The 17653-nt window shown below is 39.7% G+C and overlaps 1 protein-coding gene and 1 long non-coding RNA gene across 3 annotated transcripts in view; one reads left to right on the top strand and one right to left on the bottom strand.

Annotated features, from left to right (window-relative positions):
* Nucleotides 1–17653, bottom strand: part of LOC113115415 (tyrosine-protein kinase receptor UFO-like) — a 1029470-nt gene that overhangs the window by 542171 nt on the left and 469646 nt on the right. The window lies entirely within an intron of this gene.
* LOC113115450 (uncharacterized) lies at nucleotides 5512–7558 on the top strand. The gene is made up of 3 exons (XR_003293887.1): nucleotides 5512–5709; nucleotides 6926–6997; nucleotides 7335–7558. It is a non-coding gene; the product is annotated as an uncharacterized LOC113115450 (long non-coding RNA).

Genomic DNA, 17653 nt, shown 5'->3' with positions numbered 1-17653 from the left:
ATAGAGTACAGCAAGCATTGAATATGGGAAAATTTTACACACAAATACAAGAACTTGCAAAATGAAGCACAGCATTCAAAATATCACAAACACATCTCAAAAGCAAATCTAACAGCAATTCCTGTTAGATTTTTGTGTGTTATATAGAGAACTATATGTCGTGTTTTGCAAAAAGTGTTTTATGAAATTAAAAACTGAGTCAAAGTCGTAGATTTGGAGAGTGCTTCTGGTGTAACAAAATTAAACACATAACAGGCAGATAAAATTAGTCACAGGCATTTACTAGCCAATGAAAAATATTACAAACAAAACATAATTATTACAAAGAACTCGGGTTGCATTCCAAGTTCTGAAGCCATACAATCTTTATGTGAGGTCAAATTGTTCATATCAGAAAACGATCCCTCTCCGTTGTCACAGTATTTCGTTTGAAAGATAAATCCAAACTGATGTAATCAGTTAGATGTGGTTAGATGATGTCATAACCGGCTGCCGCTGCTTGGTTCAGATTGGACACTGACTCACAACAAACAAACAGAACATAACAAGCATTCACGTGTGTATGAGAGTGTGTGGTTTGGATAATGACCGTGTACCGCTGGAATCAAGTGTGTACTCGTTTGTCTGAAAAACAGAGTGGGGGAAAATGGTAATTCAGGCTTTTATCTCTTCACATCTCGATTATTTTAATGCTATCACAATGTGAGTGGGTTTTAACTGCAGAGGGTTCACGTTGTGGTTGGCCTGTTCAGTTTAGAATGAAGTAAGGTACTGTTGTATCTTTTTAAAGCTTCATATGAACCAGATCCAGGATATGTTTCCAGTCTTATTCGTTTTCATGCCTCCTAGAGATCTCAAAACCAGCTGCTTCTTGATATTCCTCGGTCACGCCATAAGTTTATAACTTTATTAGATCCTCTACTTCTGTAAACATGTTTGAAACCCATCTCAAGACATATTTGTTTGATGAGGTCTTCACTATTTTTATTCTTCTTTTTGTATCTCTTTTTCCCCCTGTTATTGTATCTATCCCTGTATTCTATTTTTATTTAATTTTTGAAGTAAAATATGGCAAATGTTATAACTGCAAGAAACATTTTGATGATTTTGGACGGGGGAGATCTTTTAGCAAAAGAGACAGGGCCTTTCAGACAAATTTAGTGTACCCCGTGGTATCTAGAACGGGCAGATGTGTTGTTTCTAGAGAGGCACTTGAGAATGACAACAGTTAGAGGTGACAGCATGTGAGGAGTTGTTGTCAAGTCACTGCAAGATATCAGTAATAGCACGTTTATACAGTTTGAATATAAAGTATTTATTTAGGATACACAACAAAAGATTTTCTTGCAAATAAACAAAGCAAGGAACATAGTTGCAATGATTGTTAACATACCCCGAAAACAGCACAGATATTTAAACCAAAAAACTGACTTTAATGAATTACTATACTTACCTGGTTTGATTGCTAAATCTGGACCTTCTTTGGTCTGTGTTCTGCAATATCTCGGTCAGCTAGGCCCAGAGCTGGTAGGTTTTCTGTTGACATCTTGTGGCCAGAAGAGAATCATGCAACTGTGCAATGTGCACTGACTACTGATCACATAATGTCTCATAACAACAGCAGCAGCAGCAGCAGCAGCAACAATTATCATAATTATTATTATTACTATTACCATTATTTTGTAAGGAATGCATGCCTTTTGAATTGTTACAAAATTATGACTCTTTAAGAGTATGTGTCTGTCTTTAGTTTGGGGACCATTTCTCACTATTAACTAATTTAGTTAACTTTTGCCTCAATTTGCTGCTTATTAACCTACTAAATGTAAGGTAGTTGTTAAGTAAGGGATAATGTACTCTTCTGAGATAATGTAATCTCAGAATAAACCCCAACAGGGTGATCGGAATTACCCTGATTTATTCTGAGATACAGGATATACATTATTTTGCTTATTACACATATATTTGTTTTTACCATATATGTTGAAATTAATGCTGAAGTCTTCCACTGTAACACACTGTGGTTAAGTTTTTTTAGTCTCACGATGGCACCAGAGAGTCAACGCAAGCAAAGTGACTTGTTTAGCATGACAGCTCGTAGTACCCGGATGAGCAATCTGTTATTTAATTTACCGGATCTTAGCGGTGAATATCGTACCTCTGGATGGCGATATTGACCAATCAGAATCAAGTATTCCACAGAGCCGTGTAATAAATTTAGGTATGGTGAGTAGGATTAAGGGATATAAAATATGTAGCTGCATTGGTTTCAAAGTGTCTACGATGAACTTAAGCTTTTGAAGCACTTCTGGGAAATACAGGCCTGGTGAGTGAAGTGAAGGAGAAGATTCTGATGCAATTACCACTCTCACTGCATATATACTGCTCGCCAAGCATATCACTACTATATCACTATATCACACGCTTATAGTAGTTGTATTGTGATGCAGTAGTTTCGCTGTGTAGATTTTACAGGCTAGTTAAGGAGTAAAGGAGTGTCATAATAGCTGGATCAAAAGTAAGAAATACCTGCAAGTCATTTTTTTTTTACCATAATCCACACACCAGAGCTGAATGTGGATGGGGGACCCTATGATTTGCACGCCCCTCCGGAGGGAGAAGAAGCTTGTCTGCCTTGATTAAAACTAAAAGCCTTAAACTTAAAGAAACCACAGAAATTTCCAAATGTTTGCCTTTTCCACTTCATTGATGGCAGACCCACAGAAAATCATCCATTCCCTGAGAAACGATGCTCCAGTGAAGACTCAGAGGCTACGTCTCGTCAGGACATATCCACAAACAGGTATGCTACAGCTTTTTTTAAGCTACATGCACTAACAAAAGACAATTTTTAACTATTTCTTTATCGATGACACTCCTATTGGGCAAGAATAATGTTTAGTGCTAAGCTGAAGTTCTTGATAACGTGAAAACTGTTACAAAACAGCACAGAGGGATAGCTAAAATTACAGTTCTGTCTTTTACTTACTCAAGAGTTGTTGCAAAACTGTGTTCATTTAGGTTTGCTGCTGAACACAAAGGAAGATATTTTGAAGAATGTTTGTTACCAAGCAAATCTTGGGTCCCATTCATTTCCATAGTAATAAGAAATTATACTACGGAAGTGAAAAGAATCCAACAATAGTTTGTATATTAAGATTATTCCAAATATACTCCTTTGTGTTCAGTAATTAATACTGGACTGATAACTGAATATACCTTCTCACATTTGTTTGGTCTAAACAGAAATTCACGATATCACCCTATCCATACACCAGTGGTCTGGATCATGAGGTTCTCCTATTGTTGGTTCACTTTCTGAATCAGAATTTAGGCTTTATCCAGGCTATCTGAGGAATTGATGAGATACATCTCTGCATTAGGGAATTTTACTTGGCTTAATCAACTGATATAATTTATTCCAAGATGTAAACAACATTTGTTATCTCAGCAAGTTATTCAATCCAACTAGAAGTATTACATTTGCACCTGGGCTCTAATTTGTCTAAAACTCCTTAAATATAAAATAAATTCAAAAAGTAAACAAAAAAGGTGGTTACTCGTGGTTGGAGAATGATGCGCTTGGCCACCATCTGTCATCCAAGTGCAGACAAAACACTAGGCATTGCTTCGAGAACTTTGTGATGTTCAGAGAGAAGTCTTCTAGTAGTCATCATTTTCTGGGTCAAGAGCGGCAAGTGCTGCGGCAATTACGCTCACTGAAACGCACCTCAATTTCACCAAGAATATGATCCAAAGCACTGATGTACAGCCTGCGTAGCTCCACTTTATCAATGATGTTGGCTCCAGTTGTTTCTTCAACTACATATTCAGTCAGGTTCTTGTTTACCTGTCGCCTCCGTTTTGCTGAGACAGGTGTATCTTTTGTGCTCGCTGTAACTGTGTCACAGAAAATGCAGAATTCATCTTCGCTGCGGAGATTGCGCACATATTCGGCAGCTGAAGATATAAGTTTCATCCCAGTTAAAAGGTATGTATCCTCTCCTTGCAGAATGATATTGGCAGGATTGAGCAACAAAGAACCTAGGGTGGCAACGATTTAATTAAAGGTTGCGTTAACTGAAATTGAACATCGAAGGATATCTCAAAATTAATGCTGTTTGTCTTTTTTTTTGTCTTTTTTTTTTACATTTATAGAAAATAAAAATAGGCCTAAATAAAATCAGGCTATTTAAACCCATATTACGACTATCTTTAGTAGAACTGTTTTAACTGCCTTTTTAAAAAATCCCTTTTCAAGTTTAAAGATGTCGATTATGGCTATAGTAAAATGTCATCAAATTGAATTGAATAATCCTTACACATTATTCATATTATGAAATTATTAGTAAAAACTTGAGCATTATAAAGAATTTTTAGATTAAGCAAAAAGAGGAATGGACCATTTAGTTTAGTTCAAGCCTAGTCCCGCTCTGCGGCTGCCCGATCTTGATCTGCGTAGCACTTCTAGCGCTAAATTTTCTACAAGGGTAGCAGAAGGCCACATCTACTTTAACCGAATACTCGAGCCAATCTCTTTTCTGAAACCACGCGTGTAAAAATTATCTGTTTCTGGTGTCAAATAAGCATGTGGGATACGAATTTAGTTTTATTTGCAAAGGCTCATCTTTTCCCAAATCATCTGGGCAAGTGTCATCATCATGACTGGAAGCAGTTACGCTAGCTCGCCTACCGTCGCTCGGATGGGCCTCTGTCACTGGCCTGTCGACATCACTGGTGGTGCTAGTGCTAGGCATGACAGTTTTCACTGTTGTCGAGGTGGTGGTAAACCATTTCCTTAAATCCATGATTGCTTGAATGATCAAGCGCATTAGGTGTTTAAGACCAATACAGATTATTATGAATTGAATAAAGAGTAGAAGTTGACTGAAAAAAAGAATACTTAACGTCATGACGTATACAGTCATATTTCAACCAATTACATACAAGCTGCTAGTGACGTAATTTAGTTAATCGCCTGTCGCGAGTTTTTCATGCAAAGTTGCAAAGCTGATTTTATTCTAGTAAAACTAAATTAATTTACAAAAAAATATATTTTAAATATATATAATTATATGTCAGGAATAAGAGGGCACTGTGGAACCGTCACCGTGCCTGTTGCTGATGCTGTGTCCGAAACCACTCCCTATCCACTATATAGTGCACTATATGGGGTGTCAGCCATTTTGTAGTGCTGTCCGAATTTTGAGTGAACTACTTCATTCCATACATTTGTCCACTATCTTTTACCCACAATTCATTCTGATTTCGAGTGTACAACCGATGTACATTGCTGAACCACTATTTCCCACAATCCAATGTGGAGTAGAAACATAAAAGCATTACAAAAATAAATAAATAATTATATACCATGGATGAAACCACAAAGCTGACGCGGGAGGTATGTATAACTGCAATATAAAGTAATTTTGAGTATTATTGCTATTAGTATTATTTTCTAAAATTAGGTACATGTAATATAAAAGTCCTTCCTGATATAGTGAACTCAACTGCCATACACTGTATAGGGATTAGTGAATGAGTGAATGAGTGAGCGATTTCAGACACAGCATCATCTCAACGGCTGAAACCGTGCTCCAAATCAGGGTGGTGTGCTGACTCGAGGTGAGGGGGCACAGTAACCCAGGCGGCCGGGCCAGGGCCCCTGGGGCCCCCTCGTGGCGCCAACCCTGATCGCTCCACTTAAAGGTATGTGCTTTTGTTTACTCTACCAGCTGTTTCACATCATCCAGTATTATTTCACAAGTCATAGGCTCGATCTCTAAATCTTCTGATCTTTCTTCTGATTTTTTTTCTGTAACTAAAGATATCTCCAGTTTACATTCTTTAGGTTTGTTTCTTCCAGATTCAGTTCAGCTGTTTGTTTTGAAATACTGAAAGATTCTGACCTAGTTTAGACCTTGTTTCTTCTGGTCACTTTTAACAGCCTTTGTTTATGTGCCCAGTTCAGAATTGGTCATCATCAGAGGACAATTTGCATCTTAGTACTCCATTACAGTGTAATTGAAAAAATTATAATAATAACTGAAATAAAATAGTTTTAGCTACAATGTTCAGTTTAATATCTCCAATGTGATTTGAACAGTCAGTGTGGGCCCTTTTTTCACATATTTCACATTGAATCCATTCCCTCCCATTGTACCACACTTAACCAAAACCATTTGCTGCAGCATCTGAATGCCTGCACTGGATGAGAACATTTGCTAAACAAACACATTTTAAACAAATTGGGTCTTTTTACTGGCCCCTTGTGTGTGTGTGTGTGTGTGTGTGTGTTTGCCCGTGCTTTCCCCTCTAAGAATATGTGATAAAACTGGCATAAAACTGAGAAAACTTTTGATATTGCAAGTGACAGTGGACAGTGGTTTTCTAAATATTCACACAAACATGTAACTCAAGAGACAACAACACCATTGTAATAACACATAATAAAGCAGTAAACCAGTCATTTTAAATGATGTGTTTTAGCCCTGCCACCAAAGCCACAAAGCACAATCAGATTGATTGCAATCAACTCAAACTTAGGTTTATTACCTAAAAGAACAACTCTTTCTATAACTACCCTAACTTTCTCGGAAGATCTCCTATCCATAAGATAATTTGTATAATGTAATTTTGCCTTACTAAATACAGTTAATAACTTAGAGCATTAGGCTTTACACTGTGTTCTTCATGAGCTGATCCTTATTTCTGCTAATATAGAACTGTAAGTTACTGTTAAATTCATACATACAGGATTTTTTAAAATTCTTTATCAAAATCAGTACCAAAACAACACATATTTAAAAGGAAAGGCAAACTGCTCTATATCTCACCTCAGGAGTTGCTGGATTTCATGATGCAAGAGAGAGTAATGTAATTATGTGTTTGAAATTAGAAAATAAAATCTGTTCTCTTTTGACAGGGCCATGTCGGATGTGTTAATGAGTGTGCTATTGGAATTATTTAGTGATGGAGAGAATACTGCACTGTCAGGGTGAGTTTTGTTGGTTGGCTTAAAATCAATTAATTTTTTTCAAGTTAATCACAAAAAATAATAAAACAAACAAACAAACAACACTAAAATCTAAAGGAACCATAGCAAGCCAATGCTGATTGAATTTCAAATAAGCCTTTTACATAGAGAGAAGCTTTAATGTGAGTGAGAGGTCTCTACAAAAAAGTCTCTAGATTCTACATCATGATAAATCAAATTATTTTTTAATAACAATTCATTACATGTATATATTGCTTTTCTCTATCTCTATCTACTGTAGCCTATCTGATCATATTTCAATAGAAATGATTCATTCCTATTGACCTCTTATTTGCAGAGCACAACCAGCTGTTAAAACTGTCCAAGTCTGGAGCGAAGAGGTGATTTCACCGCTGGAGGACTGCTTTGAGAATACAGACTGGGAACAGTTAGCACAGAGCACAGACCTGGAGGAATATAATTCATCTGTTTTGGCATACATAGCCTTCTGCACCAATACTGTGCTTTAGCCACTAAGACCATCAAGGTGTTCCAGAACCATAAGCCATGGTCTGACAGGCATGTGTGCCGGGTCATAAGTTGAAGTCATGTGCTGACCAATTAGCAGAAGTGTTTACTAACATTTTCAACCTGTCTCTACAGCAGGGTGTAGTTCTCATGTATCTCAAAGTCACTACTAATGTCCTTGTACCCAAAAAGCAAGCAGTCAGGTGTCTCAACGACAGTCGCCAAATTGCCCTTACACCAATTATTATGAAGTGCTTTCAGAGGCTCGTTTTATTTCACATCAAAATCAATATCTCCACTGATCTGGGGCGAGTGTCATTTTACCAGGTACAACATGTTCCTGGATCAACATTCCAATCTACCAATCAGAAATGGGATATAACTTTTTGGGAAATATCTGTTTTAGGTTTACAATCAAGGTTAGGTTCTTCTACACCCTTGCTTATCAGCTATCATTTCCCACTGATTTTAGAAATAAATTATGGGTAGGGTTAGGTTTAGGGGTAGGGATTGGGTTAGGTCTATATTTTTGGACAATAATGTTGATCCAGGATCATCAGAAGATGTTGATCCAGGAACATGTTTCAATAGCCCCTTTCACACTGCCATTCCGGCAAATACACAGGTAAAGTGTTCCTGAAATTGTTCCCAGCTCGCTAGATTTTGCCAGTGATGACCCGGTATATGTGCGTGCTTTCACACACAACCCTTGAAGATCCCGTAACGACACGTGACATCAGCGTGTGACGTGTAATGTACAAGTCGAAAACGCTAGGCACGTTATAACTTTCACTGAAGCAAGCGAACGATCTCTGCGTCAGCACGGAAAGTGAGGAACTAACTGATCTCTGCTTCATTATAGTTTACACATATGTTTTCGTCGCGAATGTTGAACTTCCTTCAAAACAGCCGGTAAAAGAGTCGTGTGTTATCATCACTTCGACATGGAATTAGATCTGGCTTTCGTTCACACAGCGCTCGTACCAGGTCGAACCCCGCACTAGGTCTCCGACCCGGGTTCAATGCGGTAATCAATCCCGAGACGTGGTTGCTTTCACACAGAAGGCGACCTGGCAATGTTCTCGGAAATATTGTGGGTCCGACGTGCAGTGTGAAAGGGGCTAATGGCAAAATCAGAGCAACTACTGATCTGGATGGTCATCAGTTTGCCTACTTTAGGAACAGATCAACGGAGGATGCAATCTCAATAACACTTCATACAATCCTGTGACATCTGGAGCATCCCGACACATATATTAGGATGTTATTTGTTATTTTAGTATTGCGTTTAATACAGTAGTGCCTCATTAACTGGTGAACGAGCTCAGCAACCTGGGATTAACCATCACACTCTGTTCATAGATTTTTTACTTTCTTACAACCAGACCACAGACTGTCAGGGTTGGTGATCTTATTTCATCTTGTCTCACCCTGAGCAGAGGAGCACCACAGGATTGTGTCCTCAGTCCAGCCCTTTTCACTTTATTTACACATGACTGTACATCTGTCCATTCCTCTAACTCTATAGTGAAGTTTACCAACGACACCACTATACTAGTGCTGATATCTGGAAACCAAGAGACACATGATAAAGAAGACAACATTAAATTCCTGGGTCTGTAAATCAAAAACTATCTAACATGGACTGTGAACACTCACAACCTAGTGAAGAAGGCTCAGCTGAGGCTTTCCTTCTGAGAAAGCTAAAGAAAGCTAAAGTACCTTCTCAGCTTTTAGTGATTTTCTATAGGAGCACAACAGAAAATACCATGTGCTATTGTGTTACAGTGCGGTATACCAACTGAACTACACAGAATCAAAGAGATCTGGCACAGATAGTTAAGACTGCATAGAGAATTGTGGAACTATATTGTGAGAGGATATCTCTTGATCCATCTTCAGTGTGCAGCATCCACCCGGATGATGTCATAGTGCACCAGAACGCCCACCACACACCAGCTTACTGAAAGAGAAGAGACAGTGATGAAGCCAGTCAGTAGATATGGGTATTGTTAGGAGGCCATGATGGTCAGAGGTCAATGGGCAAATTCATCCAGGATGCAGAGGTCACACCTCTACTATTTCCAAATAACATACTGGGATTTTTAAAGACCACAGTGAGTCAGGCCCTTGGTTTAATGTCTGAAGTTCAGCCTTTTATATTGCTCTTATGAAACGTTCCAGTTTACTCTAGTGACTAGTTTTGCAGAATGAGAAGACAGGATAATGGAAAGCATTACTCAGATTGTGCAGATGAGCCCCCAGACACTAGCTGAGACATGTTTTATGTTTATGATGACATCATGGATGATAAAGCCTTGGAGAAAGTGATGCACAGGTGTAAACCTGGAGCGGACTTCATGCCATAAATTAGTAAAGTATGAAACACCTTCCTAATGTGCCAATGTTCTAGTTTTTAGTGGTCAATAGTCAGCAGATGAACAGCAGAGAACTGTTGCCTTCCTCCAGTTCTGGGCCATTGCAGTCATATTAAACAATCTAAAACACATGTTTCATTGTTCTAAAAAATGTTCTCTTGCCCAACACTAAATCTTTGTATTTGAGAAGAATCAGTTGGACAGACATGGCATTATGATGCATGTCTTTGACTAAACCAGAAGGGATTTGAGCTCTGATTGGAATAAAGCATGTTCAAAAAGACTGCATCAACCCTTTTTCCTGATCCAGTCCTTCACAACATCCAGCTGGCTTTACAAATAAATTGCCTGCCATTAAAATAATTGTATTTGAGCTCTCTGATCATGTGTGCTACCACACTGACATCTATGTTATTATATTTTATCATTAAATAAGCATTTAATATCATGTACAGGACAGGAATCAAGAAAATGCAGAGTGACAGCAAAGTATTAAAAGAAGGGGGAAATGGTTTCGGCAAATGAGGCAGACTAGACTATATCCTGCTATAAGATGGACTTTGTGAACCAACAACAGTGCTGACATCTTGTTAAGACACCTAGGATTTTAATTTAATTTTAATTCCATTTTAATTTAATTCTGACAAGAGTGTGAATTCTGAATTCTGAGGTTTAGTATGGTCTAAAGCAGCTCTAAAGAAGACAATAGTGTCATTTATGTAGCTCATTTCAGAGAGAAAGAAAGAAAAAAAGGAAGGAAGAAAGAAAGAAAAAAAACAGTTGGAAATGTAAAGAAAGGAGTTTAGAAAAGAGAACTTACACAATTATGTGCACATTTTGTAGCGACACACACACACAGAGAGAGAGACAGAGAGAGAGAGAGAGCCAGCAGAAAGTTCTCTGTGGGAAATAATTCAGAATCACTGTCAGACTAGAATGTTGGACATGAAAGAGGTGGTTGTGTAATGATGATACAGACAGATTATAGCCTAAACTCTGTCTGTGGATTTTTGGGTCTGAATCCAAGAGCAATCCTTTCATTTGATGATTCAAAATTTGTTATTTGTATAATTTGCTGTATAATACTGTAATAATGTGGTGAGATTATTGTGTGAAGAAGGCGTTTAGTAGTGTAATGATTGGTCAAGAAGGTGAGGAAGCAAGTGCGAGTTTAGAACATTTAATGAATAACAAAACAAACAATGAACACAAAGACAAGTGGTACAGGGAATCTTGAAGGTAAGGGAGATGTCCAGGAAGAGGCAGAGCTCACGGGTGATCCAAGGTTCGATGATGCATTGGCAGCAGGAGAGTGTGACACAGGAACTGCGGGGGAAGAGCTGTGAAGGTGAGTGGTAAGATCCAGGGATGAGGAGGAGTGGATGGGGTTCCGGAGACAGGACAATCCAATGACGAGAAGCACATAAACAGGAACGATAGAAACAATAGAAACACGGAGATCGACAAACAACACTTTGACAAACACTTTGACAAACACAAGACGAAAGACAGGGCAATATGTAGAGAAAGGGTAATGAGTAGCAGCTGGTGATCGTGAACAATTAGCGGAGAAACCCACACGAAACAATGAGTGCTGACACTGAACACACACAACTCCACCCACATAGTGCAAAACCCGAGACCACGGTTTACCAACGGTGACAGTACCCTCCCCTCTAGGAATGCCTCCTGAAGTTCGCAGATGGGCCTACCTGTTGATTGTACTCATCAATCAGGGATTGATCCAGTATGTCCCTACCAGGTACCCAACTCCTCTCCTCTGGACTGTAAACCTCCCAGTCCACCAAGTAAGGGAATCTTCGTCCGCGACTTCAGATTCCAGACTAGGAAAAACAGGTGGCTGGTAACCTATGCTACACTGAAATGGAGAGAGGCCCGTGGCTGATACTGGAAACAAGTTTTGAGCGTACTCAACCATAGAGAGTTGTTGGTTCCAGGAAGAAGGATTGGAAGAATTGGTCCACTATGGTCAAAACGACCGTCATGCCATTGAATAACGTCGGAGCATAACTCCTCCGGCACAAACAACCGATTTGGTGGGCACCCGGGTGGAGGCGTTACCCCTTCTAAGGCCGTCTTGACCTTCAATTCGACCTCCCATATGAGTGATGAGACGACTATACTCTCAGGTAAAATGCACTCTGGAGTCACCGGGTGTTCAGAAGGATCAAAAAAACGTGACAAAGAATCGGGTTTGACGTTAGAGAAACGATAGAGAAAAATCAAAATGACCAAAAAAAAAGCGCCCACCGAGCCTGCCTGGAATTGAGTCTTTTGACAGTTCTAATATATTCTAGGTTCTTATGATCGGTCCAAACGATGAAAGGTACCCCTGACCCCTCCAACCAGTGACGCCACTCCTGTAATGCTAATTTGGCGGCCAACAATTCTCTGTTAACGATGTCATATTTACATTCTGCAGGAGATAAACGATGAAAAAAAATTACCATGGATGCATCTTGTCATCTGAGGCAACAAGAACTACAACTACTCCCACCTCTGATGCGTCGACCTCCACCACGAACTGATGTGTGCGATCAGGGGCTATTAAGATGGGAGCCGAAAGGAAGCGGCTCTTGAGGTTGGAAAATACAGTTTCGGCTGTATTAGACCACCTGAACGTAGTACTGGGAGAGGTCAAGGCGGTCAGAGGTGAGACGAGTTGGCTGAAATTACGAATTAAACTTCGATAAAAAATTGGCGAACCCCAGAAACCGCTGTAGACCCTTATGGGAATCTGCACAAAATCAGTATGTCATCCAGGTAAACATATATAAACTGATATACCATGTCTCTCAACATATCATTCACGAGTGCTTGGAAAACCCCTGGCAAGTTGGAGAGCCCGAACGGCATCACCAAGTATTCAAAGTGCCCTCTCGGGGTGTTGAAGGCAGTTTTTCACTCATTCCCCTTCCTGATTCGAACCAAATGATAAGCGTTACGTAAATCCAAATTTGTGAAGACGGATGTTCCCTGTAACCTCTTGAACACTGAAGACATCAATGGCAAAGGATAAGTATTCTTTACCGTAATGTTGTTCAGCTCTCGGTAATCAATAGAAGGTCGCAGGGAACCATCCTTCTTACCAACAAAAGAGGAAGGGCAGATGAACCTCAATGCCAAAGAATCAGAAATATATTTCTCCATGGCATCCCTCTCTGGAATGGAAAGAGAGAAAAGTTTGTGGAACTAAATCTATGGCACAGTCATAGGGACGATGCGGAGGGAGAGAAGCAGCACGGGACTTACTGAACACTTCCTTCAGGTCCAGGTACTCCGCAGGCACGTTTGACAAAACCATGGTCTCCTCCTGTAAGACAGAAACAGACACAGCAGGACAATCAGAAACCAGACAAGACACATGACAACTTTCCCTCCACAAGGTGACAGTGTTGGAACCCCAATCCACTCGTGGGGTGTGCTTGACCAGCCAGGGATGCCCTAATACAATGGGTGCCACAGGAGAGTTCACGAGTTCACTTATCATTTGGTTCGCATAAGAGAGGGGGATGAATGAAAGACCACTTTTAATACCCCCAGGGTGCCCATTCTGAATATCTTGTTCTTCCTTTTGGCCTTTGTAATGCTCCCGTGGTATTCCAAGCACTCGTCAATGATGTGTTGAGAGATATGGTAGATCAGTTCATTTATGTCTACCTGGATGACATACTGATATTTTTTTTCACACTCCAGGAACATGTTCAACACGTCAGGCGAGTGCTTCACAGGCTCTTAGAGAATGGGCTTTTTGTCAAGGCGGAGAAATGCGTTTTCCATGCACAGTCTGTTCTTTTTTCCTTCCCAGCAGTTCTTGGTGGAGGTTTACGCGTCAGAGGTGGGGGTTGGCACGGTTCTATCCCAGCGTTCCCTCACGGATGGTAAGCATATGAGCATATTTTTCTCACCATTTGTCCCCCGCTGAGTGTAATTATGACATTGGTAACAGAGAGCTGTTGACAGTCAAGCTCACTTTGGAAGAGTGGCATCATTGGTTGGAAGGTTCGGTGGTTCCTTCTATTGTTTGGTCCGATCACAATAATCTTGAATACATCAAGTCTGCTAAAAGATTAAATTCTAGTCAGGCTCGGTGGGCTCTATTTTTCAATCGTTTTGATTTTTCTATTTCTTATCATCCAGGTTCTAAGAACATCAAACTGGATGTGTTGTTTCGGATTGCCCATCTTTTTCTGAACCCATTGTACCACAGAAAGTCTTTATTTCTGCAGTCATGGTTGACATCGAGTCGAAGGTTCGCACAGCCTCTCAAGGAGTAATGTCCCCATCCAGATGCCCACCGGGTCGGTTGTTTGTGCCAGAGGCTTAAAGGTCCGAAGTTATCTGATTGGGTCAGTATTTCAAGGTAGCTTGCCATTCTGGGGTTAATCGTACCATGTTTCTCGTTAAACATCGGTTTTGGTGGCCAGCAATGGCTCGTGACATTCATCTTTTTGTTTTGGCTTGCTCTGCCTGTGCTGTTTCGAAGTCTTCCAATCGACCCCCTGCTGGACTCTCACCGTTGTTAATTCCTTTGAGACCCTGGTCCCACATTTCGCTAGATTTCATTTTGGGCCTTTTGTAAATTACTGGAGGCGACTGTTAATCTTTCTTCTGGATTTCATCCTCAGAGTAATGGTCAGACGGAGAGGGCCAACCAAGGTCTAGAATGAGTGTTGCGATGTTAGGTTTCTCAGAACCCCTCCTCTTGGAGCCAGCAGCCCTCATGGGTTGAGTACGCACATAAGTCTTACTTGATCTTAGTGCTGAGTTCGACACCATAGATCATGACATACTCATAGATAGATTACAAAGCTATACAGGTATTCAAGGGCAGACTCTAAGATGGTTTAGATCCTACTTGTCCAATCGCTACCATTTTGTTTACTTAAATGGGGTGTCATCTCATTTATCATCAGTAAAATATGGAGTGCCACAAGGATCCGTCCTAGGTCCCCTTCTATTTTCAATATACATGTTGCCCCTTGGTAATATTATTAGAAAATACAGAATTAGCTTCCACTGTTATGCTGATGATACTCAGCTATATATCTCAACGAGACCAGAAGAAACGTCTAATTTATCTAAGCTAACAGAGTGTGTTAAAAATGTAAAAGATTGGATGACAAATAATTTTCTCCAATTAAACTCAGATAAGACGGAGATATTAATTATTGGACCAAAAAACACTACACAGAATCTTGTAGATTACAATTTGCAACTAGATGGATGTACTGTTACTTTCTCTACAGTCAGAAATCTGGGTGTCATATTAGACAGCAATTTGTCTTTTGAAAATCATATTTCCAATGTTACAAAAACTGCATTCTTCCATCTTAGAAACATTGCCAAGCTACGAAACATGTTATCTGTTTCTGATGCAGAAAAGCTAGTTCATGCATTCATGACCTCTAGACTGGACTATTGTAATGCACTTCTAGGTGGTTATCCTGCTTCGTCAATAAACAAGCTACAGGTCGTCCAAAATACAGCAGCTAGAGTCCTTACCAGTTCAAGAAAATATGATCATATTACCCCAATTTTACAGTCTCTGCACTGGCTACCTATTAAGTTCCGTATCAGTTACAAATTATCATTACTTACCTATAAGGCCCTAAATGGTTTAGCTCCTGCGTACCTAACTAGCCTTCTACCACGCTACAACCCATCACGCACCCTAAGGTCACAAAATGCTGGACTTTTGGTAATTCCTAGGATAGCAAAGTCCACTAAAGGAGGTAGAGCTTTTTCACATTTGGCTCCCAAACTCTGGAATAGCCTTCCTGATAATGTTCAGGGTTCAGACACACTCTCTCTGTTTAAATCTAGATTAAAAACGCATCTCTTTCGCCAAGCATAATGTATTTCTTAAATTGTGAGTGTAGTTGCATCTGATCAAATGTGCATTTTTATTCATTAGCTTGGGTTAAACTAATTTTAGTTTGTTGGATCAACAGCTATGCTAGTGATGTCTCTATTTTGTTTCTATGTTTTGCCAACTAGGATTTACACAAGCTCCAGAACACCTGAGAAGAGATGATGCTGACCCTCAGAGGACCTCAGACGATGCTAACCCTGAATCAACAAACAGAACTAACAATTATTGCTACATGTGTGACTGCATCACATAACAATTATTAATTAATAATATTAATAATTTTCATCGTCAAGCTGACTATGTCTTGTATTAATTTTTTCTAAAAATCCCGTCAAATGTGCACAAACTGCCAGTCACCACCATAAGCTACTACTAAATATTGTAGAAACATTATTTTCTGTAAAGTTGCTTTGTAACGATTCGTATTGTAAAAAGCGCTATACAAATAAACTTGAATTGAATTGAATTGAATGTTACCAGTTTCAGCTACGGGCCTATTGCCTTTTCAGTGTAGTTTAGGGTACCAGCCACCCCTTTTTCCAGAATTGGAATCCGAAGTCGCAGTTCCCTCTACCCACACATTTATCCAGCGGCGAGCACCAAGGTTTAGGCCGATCTACGTCGTAGGTCAAAAAGTGTGGCTTTCATCAAAGAACATTGCTCTCCGATCCGTCAGTAATAAGCTTGCGCCCAAATTTATTGTCCCATTTACTAGTCATTTATTAGTCCGGTGGCAGTCCGCCTCAAACTCCCTCTGGCGTACAGAACCCCCCCCCCCGCCGCTTCTCGTAGACGGAGAACCATCTTATTTGGGTGAACATATTCTGGAATAGAGGCGGTGGGGATGAGGATATCAATATTTGGTGGACGGACTGGGAAGGTTGGAGGAGTTGGGTTCCTGCTATAGACATATTGGAACACTCCCTTATCGATGATTTCAATCGGCAGGTAGGTTCTCCTGAGAACGGCAGGAGGTGTTCCTAGGGTAGGGGTACTGTGACGGTTCATAGGTCTGTGCATTCATCTTGCGTCTCTGTCTGATTGTGTGTGTCTGTTAACTAGCAGCAGCTGCGGTATTGAGCACCAGTTGCAACTCATTTGCGCTGCCTTTAAGTTTGGCTGGCATCCTTTTCGTGTTGTTTTTTTCGTTGATTTCTCATCTTTCTCTCTTGTCTAGTCGTGTTCCTGTCCCTCCAATTGGGATTCTCTGGACCTTATTCCTCGCCTGCCTGGGATTCCTGAGTTGGGTTTGAGTTACTGCTGCTTGAGTATTCTGGACGGGATTCATCTGGGGTTACGCCATCGTCTTCCTACATTCTCATTGCTGGCTATCTGAGTTACAAATAAACCATTTTTACCTCACACTTGGATCTCGTGACTCAATCATTGTGACAATAGTGCCCCTTATTTTGAAATTTTATCAGTGTGAGGATGCTTAAAAGTTTGATAAGTGAATTTAATTGTTGACAGTTACCACATCTATAATTGCCAAAAAGTGATTTTAATGACAAAGGATGCTATGCCATGTAAAAATGTATTATCATTAAGTTTACAGTACAGTACATTTTCTTTTCTTTTTAGACCTGACAGTATTGCTAATAAACATTAAACACATCTAAAAATGAATTCTCTCTTGATGGTATTAAATTGTGAATGTGCACTACAGACATCATTGACCAGTTTATGTATTTCCAACAGTGAGATATAGTACTGTCCCATATAAAACAACAACAACAAAGTAATCAATGTAACATTCACATAACAAATAAATAAATACATAAATAAATAAAAAGATTACAACTTGACAGGAGTTATACACACATTTTTGTTCAAACAATAAAATAAAGAGGCAAAACTTGGGGCCATTTTCAAACG

The sequence above is a fragment of the Carassius auratus genome, chromosome 15, assembly GCF_003368295.1.
Source record: "Carassius auratus strain Wakin chromosome 15, ASM336829v1, whole genome shotgun sequence".
In the NCBI taxonomy this organism is placed as follows: domain Eukaryota; kingdom Metazoa; phylum Chordata; class Actinopteri; order Cypriniformes; family Cyprinidae; genus Carassius; species Carassius auratus.
This window is presented reverse-complemented; position numbering and strand designations above follow the sequence as displayed.